Source organism: Elgaria multicarinata, chromosome 8, assembly GCF_023053635.1.
Source record: "Elgaria multicarinata webbii isolate HBS135686 ecotype San Diego chromosome 8, rElgMul1.1.pri, whole genome shotgun sequence".
Taxonomy (NCBI): domain Eukaryota; kingdom Metazoa; phylum Chordata; class Lepidosauria; order Squamata; family Anguidae; genus Elgaria; species Elgaria multicarinata.
The window spans coordinates 113,305,606-113,318,686 of record NC_086178.1 but is presented as its reverse complement, the minus strand read 5'-3'; the positions used below and the strand labels follow the sequence as shown (position 1 = coordinate 113,318,686).

Below are 13,081 nucleotides of genomic sequence, written 5' to 3'. Positions count from 1 at the left end.
TTTACTCCAGCTTATAAAGGAAAGTGTAAGCTTATTCAAAACTATTTGACAGACAGGGGCTCAGCCCATAAAGCATGCCCATGTACGGGGACCAGATGACCTGGAAAACCCCGGAGACCTCTGGAAAAACGGGAATCTCCAGGGCTGGGCCCCAATTTACCAGGGAAAAGGCCGGGAGGATGCATTCCCAGACTTGTGAGAATACGTCCTCCAGCCCCCGCCCCCAGCAATGATCTGGCCTTCTCCTTGGCTGGTGTGATTGGGCCAGCCAAGGAGAAGGCCAGGATCGGAGCTGGGAGGGCCTAGAATGGTGTGTTCCCGGACTTCCGGCAATGCGTCCTCTCCCCCCCACCCATGAGCTGATCTGGCCTTGTTCTTCGCTGGCACGAGTGCCCGCCCAAGGAGAAGCCCTGGATTGGCATTGGGGGTGGGTGAAGGACATGTTCCTGGACTTCCACGAATGTGTCCCCCCCCCAGTGTCATTCTGACCTTCTCCTTGGCTGGCGTGATCACCCCAGCCAAGGAGAAGGCCTGGATCAGCTGAGGTGAGGTGGAGGACACGTTCCCGCACGTGTTCCCCCCTGTGCCATTTTGGCCTTCCCGTTGGCTGGCGTGATCACGCCAGCCAAGGAGAAGGCCTGGAGATGCCTGAGGGGGCTGGAGGACACATTCCTGGACTTCCAGGAACACATCCTCCCCCACCCCCAGGGCTGATCAGGCCTTCTTCTTGGCCGGCGTGAACGCTCAGAAGAGAAGGCTCAAATTGGCCGGGGACGACGACAAAGGAAGAAGCAAGACAAGAAGCAAGTAGGAGGAGAAGAAGCAAGTAGGAGGTAAGACTGAGGGGTGTGTGTGTGTGTGAGAGAGAGAGTGTATGATGTGATGCTGGTGACTGATGTGACTAATGGAATAATTCGAACTTTTTCCTGTTGACAACAAGCTAATAGGTGCTAGCTTTTAGTCCATTTTGTTCCATGGCTAACGTTTGCAGGATAATAGAAGTTTATACTCTTTCTGAAAGCTTGGTTGCTGGTTTGTTGTATTAGATTTTTCTGTACTTGTCAACTGCTTCATTTGTTCAGTGGTAGCAGTATGCTGAATCTGTGAGTATGAATATGAGAAAGGTGATGGGGGAAAGAGTGTTAAATGTTAGGAAAGGTGAGACTATGGTCACCCAGTAAAGGACTTGCAGTCAGAAAAGATATTTGAGGGAAGGGGAGACTGTATCACACAGAGTATAGCAAAAGCTTCAAAGTACTGCAAAAGCTACAAAAGTAGGGATGAGTGAAGTTAATTTCAGCTACATTGAATGTCTCACTTGTTCTTTATTCCAGCGATTTTAACATTAAGATGTTATGCAGAACAGGTTTGTCTTAATTGTGTGCTGTGAAATCAGACAGGTGACCAAGGCCATGTTTGGGTAGGCACGCCCCTTTGGGGGCTGGACATGTTGGTAGGCACACCCCTTTGGGGGCTGGACATGTTGGTGGGGACGTCCCCTTGGGCGCTGAACATGTTGGTGGGCACACCGCTTTGGGGGCTGGACATGTTGATGGGTATGCTCCCTTGGGCGCTAACATGTTGGTCAGCACGCCCCCTTGGGGTCTGGACATGTTGGTGGGTATGCCCCATTGGGCGCTGGACATGTTGGTGGGTACGCCCCATTGGAGTAGCCATGTTTTCCTCCTTTTTGGTTTCCAAAATATGGTCACCCTATGCCCATGTCCAAACAGAGCAGCACTGCTCAGCCCACCAAGATGATGCTACAATCTGAGTGACTCTTTTAACAAGGGCCTCCACCTTTCCAAATCTTTGTCACTTTCCCAAAGAACTCTAAAAGGCTCAAAGATAGGAAGCAGAAGGAGGGGTGAACTCTTCCTGAGAATCCTGACAGAAATAAGCTTGCACAGTTGTTCTAAACTAGTTCTAATTAGCTCTACTTACTACTTGAAAGGCCTCCCAGCCTTGCTGAACACTATACTTAATAAGACCTTTTCCTTCCACAGTCTGCTCATTCTTTGTTCTCTCTCCTCCTACTTTTCTGCCCTTACATGACCCCTGTCGGGCGCTTGCTTGCAATGACATTTTGAAGAGGGGGAGGCGAGGACAGGAAAAGGTCCAGGTGAAATACTGATATTGCACACAGCTTCTGATTTTACTGCCCCTTCTGGCAGAGGCTCAGTAGCTTCAGCATAGCAAGGAATTCAAATAGCCTCCACAACTTCTTCCTCCCCCTCTAATTGAATTGCTCCTAACTAGCTGCAGGCCTCAGATTATTTCAAACGGAGAGTTAGGACTATGCAACGTCAGCCAACTCACCTCATGAAGTTAATTTAAGTATGTGCAGTTCTTCCAACCCTCCCCCCAGCCTCCTAAACGTGTTACCTCTCTGAAAGGAGCCAGTTGATTTGGCGTTTGCAGAAAACGAGACATCTGTTTCTAAGAAGAGTGGCTAGAGGATAGTAGAATGAGGAGGGATGGAGGGGAACATAATTGGTAGGAGAAGAACGTAAGTACTCAGTGGTGAAAGAAAAGCATTCTGCGTATGCTCAAAGGCATATATGCGCTATATTGAAGAACATAAGAAGAGTCCTGTTGCATCAGACCAAGGTCTGTCTAGTCCAGCATTCTGTGTACACAGCTGCCCATAGGAAATCCACAAGCAGAACACGTGCAAAGGCACATGCAACATTAGGGTAATGTATATAAATTCTAGTACTTCTAAATTTGTGCATTGAATTCAGACCAAGTCTGAAACCCAAGCAGAATCGGGCAGCCTTTATGACTTAAAATAACATATTTTGCTTTATTCCACTAAGAGCTGCATGAGGAAGGAGGGAGTTTGATTCAATGTCTGGGGGGGATTCCACACGTCGTACTGAGAGCGCTTCCATGCGCCCCCAGTGCGGCCCAAAAGCGATCGTGTAGCTTGCCTGGAGAAGAGACGAGGAAGAGGCGTCCTTGCCGCCGCAGCCACCACCACCCACCTACCTCCTCGCCGGCCGGGTCGGAGAGCTCGGCGGAAGAAGGCGGGGTGGAGAGCTCGGCGGAAGAAGGCGGGGTGGAGAGCTTCTCTCCACCCCGCCTTCTTCCGCTGAGCTCTCTGACCCGGCCGGCAAGGAAGTAGGTGGGTGGCGGCGGCGGCGGCGGCAAGGACGCCTCTTCCTCATCTCTTCTCCAGGCAAGCTACACGATCGCTTTGGGGCCGCACTGGGGGCGCATGGAAGCACCCTCAGTGCGACGTGTGGAATCCCCCCAAGTTCGCCTTCTAATCCTAGGGTACATTTTTACCATAGTCTCCCATCAGTGTGGTTTGGGGGAGGGCAAGGATAGGACCATGAGATGCCCAGTCTTCCAGTGCCGGCACACTTAACTATGAAAAAGCCATCAACTGCATTTCAGTCATCATAATCTCCTAGGCCCCTACTCCTATTCTCAAACTTTGCAGGTTTCTTGTCTGAAGGACACCTCTAATGACCTGAGCATTTTCAAACAAATTTACCTAAAAAACATGGGGGTTTGAAGGGAAAGCAAATCACTCCCTCCCCCAAATTGGAGAACTCCCAATTCCACATGAACTGCTGCACCTATCCTTCTAAACCTTACTTAGGGACGTCGCTGGGCTACCTATACTTTTCATAACAATGGTCCACAAAGAACATAGGGAGATTTGTACGCTCTCTTTTGGGGACCCTCAAAATGTCAAGGCTACACTTGCACAAAAAAACCTGTGGCTGTCATTCTGCAATTTGGCAGAAATGATCTCTGATGGGGTGATGAATCCTGAAATTTCCCTCCAATTCTTCCAGTGAATAAAAATGTTATTGGCTGTTCCTTTTAAAAGAAAATCAAAATATAAAGGCACGTAGCACAAAAAAACCTGCACCTATTTTTCTGATATTGGGTAGGTGTAATCCCCTTTTAAGGGGCTACTATGCCTGCAATTATCACCCAATTCTGACCAAGAGAAAAAAATTGTGTTTTTCTTTAAAATTTCCCATGATAGTCGACAAGAAGCATGAAGGCTCCGTTTTCTGAACTTTGACTTGGTTTTGGTACTGAGCTGAGGTGGACAGATTCCAAATTGGCCCGAGCAGAAGTGGGACGTTTTCCAAACTGTTGAATCCATGTCTGAATTGAAGTGGGCAGCATAGGGGTGAGGAGTCAGTGCACACGTCTAATGTAATGATCCAAATTTGTGTTATTGGCCTGTGCCCCAGCTCTTTTAAGAACCTAGCAATGTCCCTACTCTCAAGGAGACCCAGCCCTGCCAGATAGAATGAATGGATGCCCTTTTCATCCATCCATTTATATATACAATGAATGTACATTGAGCAGGGGGTTGGACTCGGTGGCCTTATAGGGCCCTTCCAACTCTACGATTCTATGATTCTACACATGGAAGATGTGGATCACGATGATGATGACGATGATAATTATATTTATTTATTTGTATCCTGCCTTTTGCCCAATACTGGGTCTCAGTATGTATAAGTGCATACGCCATTTTATTTATGTATTTAATTAATTAATTAATTAAAAATATTTCTGGGTTGCCTTTCAAGGGAAGAGCCCTCCCAAGGCGGCATACAACAATAAAACACATAATAAAAACCAATGTGGCAATACAAACAATAAAAAAGTAAAACACAATAAAATTAGCAATAAAATCAACAGCAGCAAAATTGTGATCCTACTCCCTTTTATATATGTTTGCTGCATGTGCGGTTAGTCATGTAAAGTGTTTCCACTTCCATGGCATTAATTACCAACCTCATTTTGTTGCAAAAATAGCTCGTTCCCTGGTGTACCAAGTCCAATTCAGCACACAAGGAGGAGAGGAGATGAAGTATGGATCAAACATACTTTTTATACTGTATTTTGTATTTGTGTTTTTAGACTGTTGTTTGTTTTATTATGGTTTTAATTTTTGTGAACCGCCCAGAGAGCTTCGGCTATTAGGCGGTATAAAAATGTAATAAATAAAATAAAATGAACGTTTATTCTGCAGAATAAAGAGGCACTGGAGCTAATTGCTGCAAAGCATGTGCCTACCTCGCATGGGAGGTAGCTAGGTATTTATACACTATCTTCTCTGGTGCTGCATACATAGGCCCCATCTAACAGGAAATTTCTAGCTGAAAAAAAATTCATGGAAATACACTTTTTGTTCTTTTGGCAAGCATCTCCTCAAAGAGATAGGTTCCCACTGTTCTTTAAGAGAACATTCACTCGATTTTGCTTATCTAGGAATTTCTTGGCTTCTTAGCAACTCTGGTTCAGAGCTGGGCACTTTTCCAACAATTTAAATTATGATCTGATTTTGCTAGGATGATGTATAGTTGAGGTTTAACCCCTTGGGAAAGTGTTGGATGGGGAGTTCTAAAAGTCTACATGCATGATCAGTAATAGCAAGCCACCCCCATACTCTCCTCCCATGGAATAGGGCTGAGGAAGCCTTCAGTGCATATATCTGCATTAGCCTTGCACCAGAGGCATTCAGCTTTGTTCTACAAACATTTGCCAGTCATATATATTTCACACACCTAATCAAGAATTGGCAGTTAGTGTCAGCCCACATTTCTCTCTGGAAATTAAATACTGAGGTTTGTAGATGTCTGTATGATTGCTATCTGGTTACTAATTACAAAGCAACTTTGTTGTTGCTGTGTAGAATAAGTTTTGTATGCAAAGCAATGCAGAACTTTTGACTAGGACTGTGCCAAAAATTCCTCTACAAAATTTTCAACCATTCTCATTCAATTTGATAGAAAAGAAATTGCTTTCGGAAAGAAATTTGAAGAAGAAATTTCGGAGAAGTTCTTATGGGTTTGGTTATGAGATGGCTGAGGAGTGTGTGTGAGTGTCCTGCCTTTCACTGTACAGTCAACTTCCCTGAGAATAAGGCAGAAAAATGGAAGCCCCTTTCATGGGGAAAGACAACTTTCAGGAAATTTCTGAGAGTTTTCTTTTCTTACCCTCTAGAAATAAAAGGACATGTTTCAGAGTTTTCACCATACTTTCTTCACCTTTTTTTGTTTGTGTGTGTGTGTGTGTGTGGTGGCTGCATTCTTTCCCCTGAAGAATTCTGAGAGGTCACTTGTGCACAGCTCTACTTTTAACTGCTAACTGGTTACTGTTGTTCAGTGATAAGAAAGGCTCTTTGCAGATCCTCAGAAGCTTTCTATTACTTACATGTTCTTGGTCTGAGACCTGAAAGTGGAACACGTTCTGGTGATGTCCATATTAGCCAATTAGAATATGCAGAGCCATCTTAGCAATGCAAGATCTTTATGCAAGTCTAGCTATGACTTACCTGTATGTTCCTATTTGTTTAATGGAGCACAGGATAGCTCCTTTGAAGTTGCATCAAGGAAAATAACATACATGGTGAATTCTCACAGAGGGGGAGTAGAGAGAAAATTCACGGAAGTGAATGGTAGTTATTTATGCAGGAGGCCAGCAAGTGAAACAGGAGTGGGGTCATTCTGAAACAATCACACTACAGCTAAGGCCTTGATCTCTAGGGTAGGAGGACACAACAGCTTTTTAACCAACAGAGGGTAATGTTATACAAAGCAGGTAGTACGAAGGAAGATGTTCCTGCTTCCCCCAGTTCCTCTTTGGTTGACTGAGTCATCAGGGCTGCTTTCCATATCTGCAGTGTTACAGAAAGAAATTTCCTCCTGGTTCTCATTCACTCTGCGGTTTTAGGTGACTGAACTCAAGTGACACACTGACTCAGGCTTGGCCAGTTGCAAAGTGCTGAGTGGGTGCTGTTACGTGTTCAGCTGCATGCTTTGAGATTGGCACCACACTCCTGGCATGGGGCCTCGGCCAACTTTAAACTGAAATAAGCCTCAGCCTGGACTATGTCTAGCTTTTTGTGTACAGGACCTGGGCTGAAAAGTGCACATTATTCCAAATTACAGGTCTTCAAAGCAGCTCATACACTATCATTTTAGCAAATCAATGCTGATAACAACACATCAGCATCACCTTCCCTTTAAAGCCCATAGTGATTCAGGAAGGGAATGTTGCTTATTAACGGAGCAACTCAGGTCAATTAATAGTCAAAATGGAGTCCCCCATCCAGTTTTGGTTAGGCACATGCAAGCACTGAAATGGGAGCTGAACTCAAAGGAATTAAGTTTTCGAACTGGTTGTCCTGTAATGAAAAAGACAGCTGGTTGGGCAGGAGCAACTCAGGAGATCAGGGCATATTGGATTGGGAGCTGGGTGCATGGAACTAGGCCCACCCTTACTGCCTGCTGCTTTGATAGTCCTTCCCAGCTTGAGGGTGTGTACTTAAAAACTGGGGGAGTTGTTTTGTTTGTTTTTCACAAAGACACCATAGGATTCTAGAGCAGTCTCCTTCAAAGGAAATGGTCTATGGAACAGATAACATAAAGCTTAGGAAGAGAGAGCCAAACAGGGAGACAGGAATTCATGTCTTCTTCTGAACACATGCTAGAACGTATGACGGAACATATGTCAGAAGGCTTCATATTCTGGAATGTCCAGAGAGATCACAAAAAGTAGTCAACAGTCCATCAAATTTGAAAATCAACCATTTTATTATAAACAAAAACCAAAACTTTAGATCAGCATAATCCAGACATTCAACTTGATATTAGAAGAAATTATTTTTCAGTACATAAAATATTGGAAATGGAAAAGCAAAGAAAGATCCTACACACACTTCAAGAGCATCGGAACTTAAAAACAATTCACATTAACCTTCACAGCCGCTACTGTTCAGACATTTGGTTTTCCAGATTCTAATAAAGGCAAGAAATTATTTTGCTTGCTGAAGTATGATGGTTTGCTATTATTACTTCTGCTTGAATATTACTAACAAATGGTCAGTCTGACCCCAAGTCAGTTAAACTGAAGGACAGAGATGCAAGCCAATTTCGTCCCAATAGTCAACAGAAATAAAGTGCCATACATCTCTGAACATTATGCTATGTAAGACTTAAGCCACATTAGAACCCCTTTTTTAAGGTTGAGGGTTTTTGTCAGCATAAACCAGACACATAAGGAAATGCTGGCAGAAGAGAAGAGAAAGGACTTGCCCGCTGCTCTCACAGTGAGTCTAAGCTGTAATTAGGAGCAGAACCCAGAATTCCCAATGACCAGGCTGCTGCCGCTGCCGCTTGGACTGCTAAACCATATACTCTAACCATACAACATTCCAGCCCGTACAACAAAACAGAGGGTGCTTCCAGATAGACGGCTCCTAGCGCAACCCATCAAGACATTGTGTGATTATTTTGTCTTTCCCTCCTTCCCAGATTTTTTTGTGGAAAGAAAAAAGATGAAAGAAGCAGTGGGGAAGCACAAATGGAAGTCAATGGCTTCCAGACACACCTGATACCCCATGAATTTCCGCGAATGAGGCAGGGTGGTTGCATAACAAAAGCCTTGTCTGGAAGCACCCTGAGGAAGAGGAAGAGAGAAGCTACACTATACGCTATGGAAAAGCAAAGCAGACTCTGTTTTTTTAAGTGATGCAAGCATCTTTTAACTTAACAGAAAATTAACTAAATACATTAAACACACACACACACACACCTACTTGGACCCACACTATAATGCAGGTCAATCATATAAAATACATTTGGAAAGGTTTTTCTGAAATAATTTAGCACAGATGAAAATAAAATACTGCAAACAGCTCTTGGTACTCCTATGTATGTTAAAGAAAAGCTTAAGGCACATCAAAATAGTTGTCCTTTACCAAAAAGTGTCTAGGAACTGATTGGTTACTTCTGTTTTCACCCTGCATTCAAATATTTGGATTCACACAATCCATCACAAGTTAATAAGCTTAACACCTGAGTCAGTAGCATTCGCACGCGTGTGTGTGTGTGTGTGTGTGTGTGAGTGAGAGAGAGAGAGAGAGAGAGAGAGAGAGAGAGAGAGAGAGGCCAAACAGTGTACAGGAAGTCCATTATGAGGGAAGAAAGCAGTTTTTCTGGCCCCAATTTCTTCCAGGTGGAATTTAGAGGAGGGATCACTTTTAATGCCTTGTGTTGGACTGGCATTGACATAGGCAAATAACCTATAATTCACAACTTGGCAGGGCCATTACCGCACATAGCTAGGCTCGCAGTGATTACACAGAATACCCTGCTGAAGGGTTGCCACTAAGTGTACCTGAAGCTGTACTCAAATGTACACTTCAGCTGTTTTTGGTACTTTGACAAGTTTATCTGAATGAAGCACATGCTTTCAAGCACCTGTTTGTCAAATCACACTTTATATTTTTAGGTGCACAATTAAAGTTTGGGATACACCTAAAAATGCAATGTGTGAAGAGGCGCCCAAGTGGCCCTCAGCAAAACTATTTTCCTCCCCTCCTTCAGCACCTCATGTGGTTCTCTAAAGATGCACTTAAGCAAAAGAAGGACGAAATGAAGTGTGTACAGGAGAGTAAAGCCTGCTTGAGGCCATGGCCTCTCCACATACTGAATTGGTCAAGTGAAAGGAATAAAGTGCTTGTAGGGGTTTGCAGTAATTCCTTGTACTTCTGCCTAAAAAATGATGAAGTCCTTCAGATGGTACAATTGGCCTTTAGCTAACTGGGTTGTTGAGCCTCTGCTTTCACTTGGGACCACCCCTCCAACCCCCACCAGGGGAAAAAAAGCAACAAGCTGCGGAACGGTTTCCTTGCATGGCGGATGGATTCCACAAGATCCATCCACCAGCAAAGGACATGTTGGCGCCCATGGTGCCTTTCCCGCTGCGGCAGTGAGCACCAGCAGGTGTATCGCCTCCTCTGACAGGGGAGGTGATGCACCTTTTTTCTCCTGCGACGGCTGCAGCTTGTTTCCACAATTTGCATCTGTTCTGCCCCCCCCCCCCGACACTCCTCCCCACGGAACAGCAGTGCCCCAAAAAAGTAAGCGGGAACAGTGACGCCATTCGGTGGAGCGGGTGCAGAGTGGGGGGAGAAAGAGACGAATGGTCAGTGGAGTGTGAATACTCTACTCCATGCATGACTACTTCCGTGTCACCCAAGTGCGGCATGCAAATAGTCATCCGTGGAGTAGACTATTCACACTCCATTGACTGAAGTGTCATCCAAATGCAGCCATAGTCTCAGAAACTTGACTCTGCAGTTCAGCACAACCAACTTTTGGAGCATAGGGATGGTACATGACTCGGTTTTAACTGGCATATTCTCTCTTTTTAGTTTTTCTGTGTGTTTTGCTTTCTGTTGGGTTGGATTTTGATTCTTTAAATTTTGCTAAGCCTTAATGCTTCTCAATAAGCAATTCAAATTTGAATATATTTGGGCACAGCAGAACAATCCAATAACCCCACTATACAAGCAACTGCATAATGGGACTTAGGGCTCATCTACACCAAGCAGGATATTCCACTATGAAAACGGTATGAAAAGGCAGAAGCCACATTACTGCTGTATAGAGATATTGAAGTGCACTGACAACTGTTGGGGTCTATTGACACATACCATATAGCACTTTCATAGTGTTATATCCTGCTTGGTGAAGACGTGTCAAGGGCCCGCACAGTTGTGCACTTCAGTACCACTATAAAGCAGTAATGTAGATCCTGCAGTGCACTTCAATACCGCTATAAAGTGTGGCTCCTGCCTTTTATATATCACTTTCATACGGCTTTCGTAGTGGAATATCCTGCTTGGTGTAGATGAGCCCCTTGTCAGTGTCCTATTCTCATTCAGCTGCCATAAACTGATGATAGATTGTGCTGGCATTTGAACTATGGATTGTTCTTCCCCTCTCGGTAAAAAGAAGAGGAAATCTATTTGAACAACTTGTGCTAAATCTCTCAGGGAATGGTCAAGAGCAAGAATTAGCTTCTCTTTAATCCTCCTACTGGCATTTTGTTAGAACAATCAACAGATTGCATTTTATCTAGCATTTTACATTACTTGAAATACAATACTAATCATTAAGGTGACTAGATACTAAAAGGAGAGGTGACAAACAGGTGTGGTACAGAGAAAAACTCAAGGGATACATCCATTTTAAAATAAATAAATGGCACATGCCAAAATTCCCCATCCTTAGTACACTATAGTACAAAATCTGGTCCCTCACATTACAACAGGTCCCTGCATTTACCACTGTAACTTCTCCTGTCAGTCATCAGTAGTAAATACTGAGATAATCAAACCAACTGTATGAATGATGCAACCTTTGCCACTGTATTAAAAAACAACAACCCCAGTCTAAAATGGCTGTTCAAACAACTCCCCCATTTGGAAGCCACTATTTCTGTGGTTCATCTCGCAGTGGGGGGCTCTTCTCCCTCTCCCTTCAAGAGCTCTCTTGCAAGGGAGCTGGAGACAACCACATCTCCTCCTCTACCATTTGTAAGGGGGGTGAGAAGGAATGCTAGAAAGAGGGAAAGGGGTAAGAGGCAGTAGATGCCTTGAAAGTTGATGCAGGAGTAGCATGAATGGTAGAAACAAACACTGCCTTGAACTTTCAAGAACATAAAGCTCCCCAAAGGGGAAATATAGCTTATTTGGGCCCTTTGATCTTAGCCCTTAGTTGACCTTTGGAGGGATCAGTGTGAACTTCAGCTGCCATATTAAGCTGAATAGAAAGAATCGGTTATGACATATACCAGCAATCACACCATTCTTCATCTAAAGTAAAACCCATTCTTCCTGCACATATAGCAGCTTGAGTCTGTGACACAGCTTTGGTTCAAATCCTTCCAGTATCTCCCACTTCCTCTTTCCTGTTAGAAAGAATGCCTCTGGCACATTCATGTTTACCCTCAAACTTACAATTAAAGAATACAGAAGGCAGCAGTTGAAAATACCAAAATAGAATAATGCTAACCAGCACACAACTGCTAGAATATTAAATGCATCCCATCTGTCAGGGATGCTTTAGGGTGGATTCCTGCATTGAGCAGGGGGTTGGACTCGATGGCCTTGTAGGCCCCTTCCAACTCTGCTATTCTATGATTCTATGAAATGATAACAGAAGAACTGGAGTAAACAAACATTTTATATACCATCATAATTGTACCACATCGCGTATCAAGTGTAAGAATACAATAACTGTTTACAGAAACTGAACAAGTTGTTTATGGTAACTGAGCAAAAATAGTTTACAAAGACTGTATAATAACTGAGCAGAAGTAGTTTGCAATAACTGAGCAATACTTTGTTAATGAAATCAGTGGTATCCTTTGAGTAGGAGGGCATTTTGATCACGAAGGGACGTAAAAAGCAGCCCACGTACTGTGACAATGGCTCCAATACCAAATTTGAGCCTGAAATGATGCGACAGCCAAGGGGAGGCTTGTGAAACTTTGGAATAATGTATAATACAGATATACGTAGATAAAAGCTCTGTAAAAAAATTGCGGTTTGTTCATCTGTTAGTCCCATAAGCATTGCCGTAATCACAACAGTGTTAATAATGGAAAAAATATGCCTTGTGGGATCTGACGGAATGGACTTGTAACATAGTTCATCTTGCAATTGTCTATGTACCTTCTTTAAATAGTCCTCCTCATTTAACAGTACAATACCACCCCCTTGATCCACTTCCTTAATTTTCAAGTTGGCAAATGTCTTTCAAAAAGTGTTCAAAGACCTGTATATGAGGACTGTGAGACACAGGAACAACTTTAGAACATGAACGAAAAGGGGATGGAATAACAGGAGCCTCTCCACCAAAAAAAACCCTTAATTTTATTTGTATTCTTATGCTTGATACGCGATGCAGTACAATTATGATGTTACATAAAATGTTTGTTTACACCAGGTCTTCTGATATCATTTAATATTCTAGCAGTTGTGTGCTGGTTAGCATTATTCTATTTTGGTATTATCCTCAAACTTATCCATTCCCCACCCCACCCCAATTTGAAGCATTTTCTCAACTAAATCTGTTTCAGCATCATCAAGCACTCAGAATTCTGCATGTACCTCTTGCTTTCTAGTCAGTGGCCAAGTGCAGGAAAAGACCAGTAATGTCACTAGAGCAAGAATGGAGGTAGAAAACTATCCCAGCTCCAGTTAATAAAATCAACCCCTATTTCTGGGACTGGCCTGTATGCTAAT

The 13,081-nt window shown here is 43.6% G+C and overlaps 1 protein-coding gene across 1 annotated transcript in view; it reads right to left on the bottom strand.

Annotated features, from left to right (window-relative positions):
• The window catches only part of SCD (stearoyl-CoA desaturase), a 39,519-nt gene that overhangs the window by 6,774 nt on the left and 19,664 nt on the right, over positions 1-13,081 (bottom strand). The gene's annotated exons all lie outside the window — the stretch shown is intronic.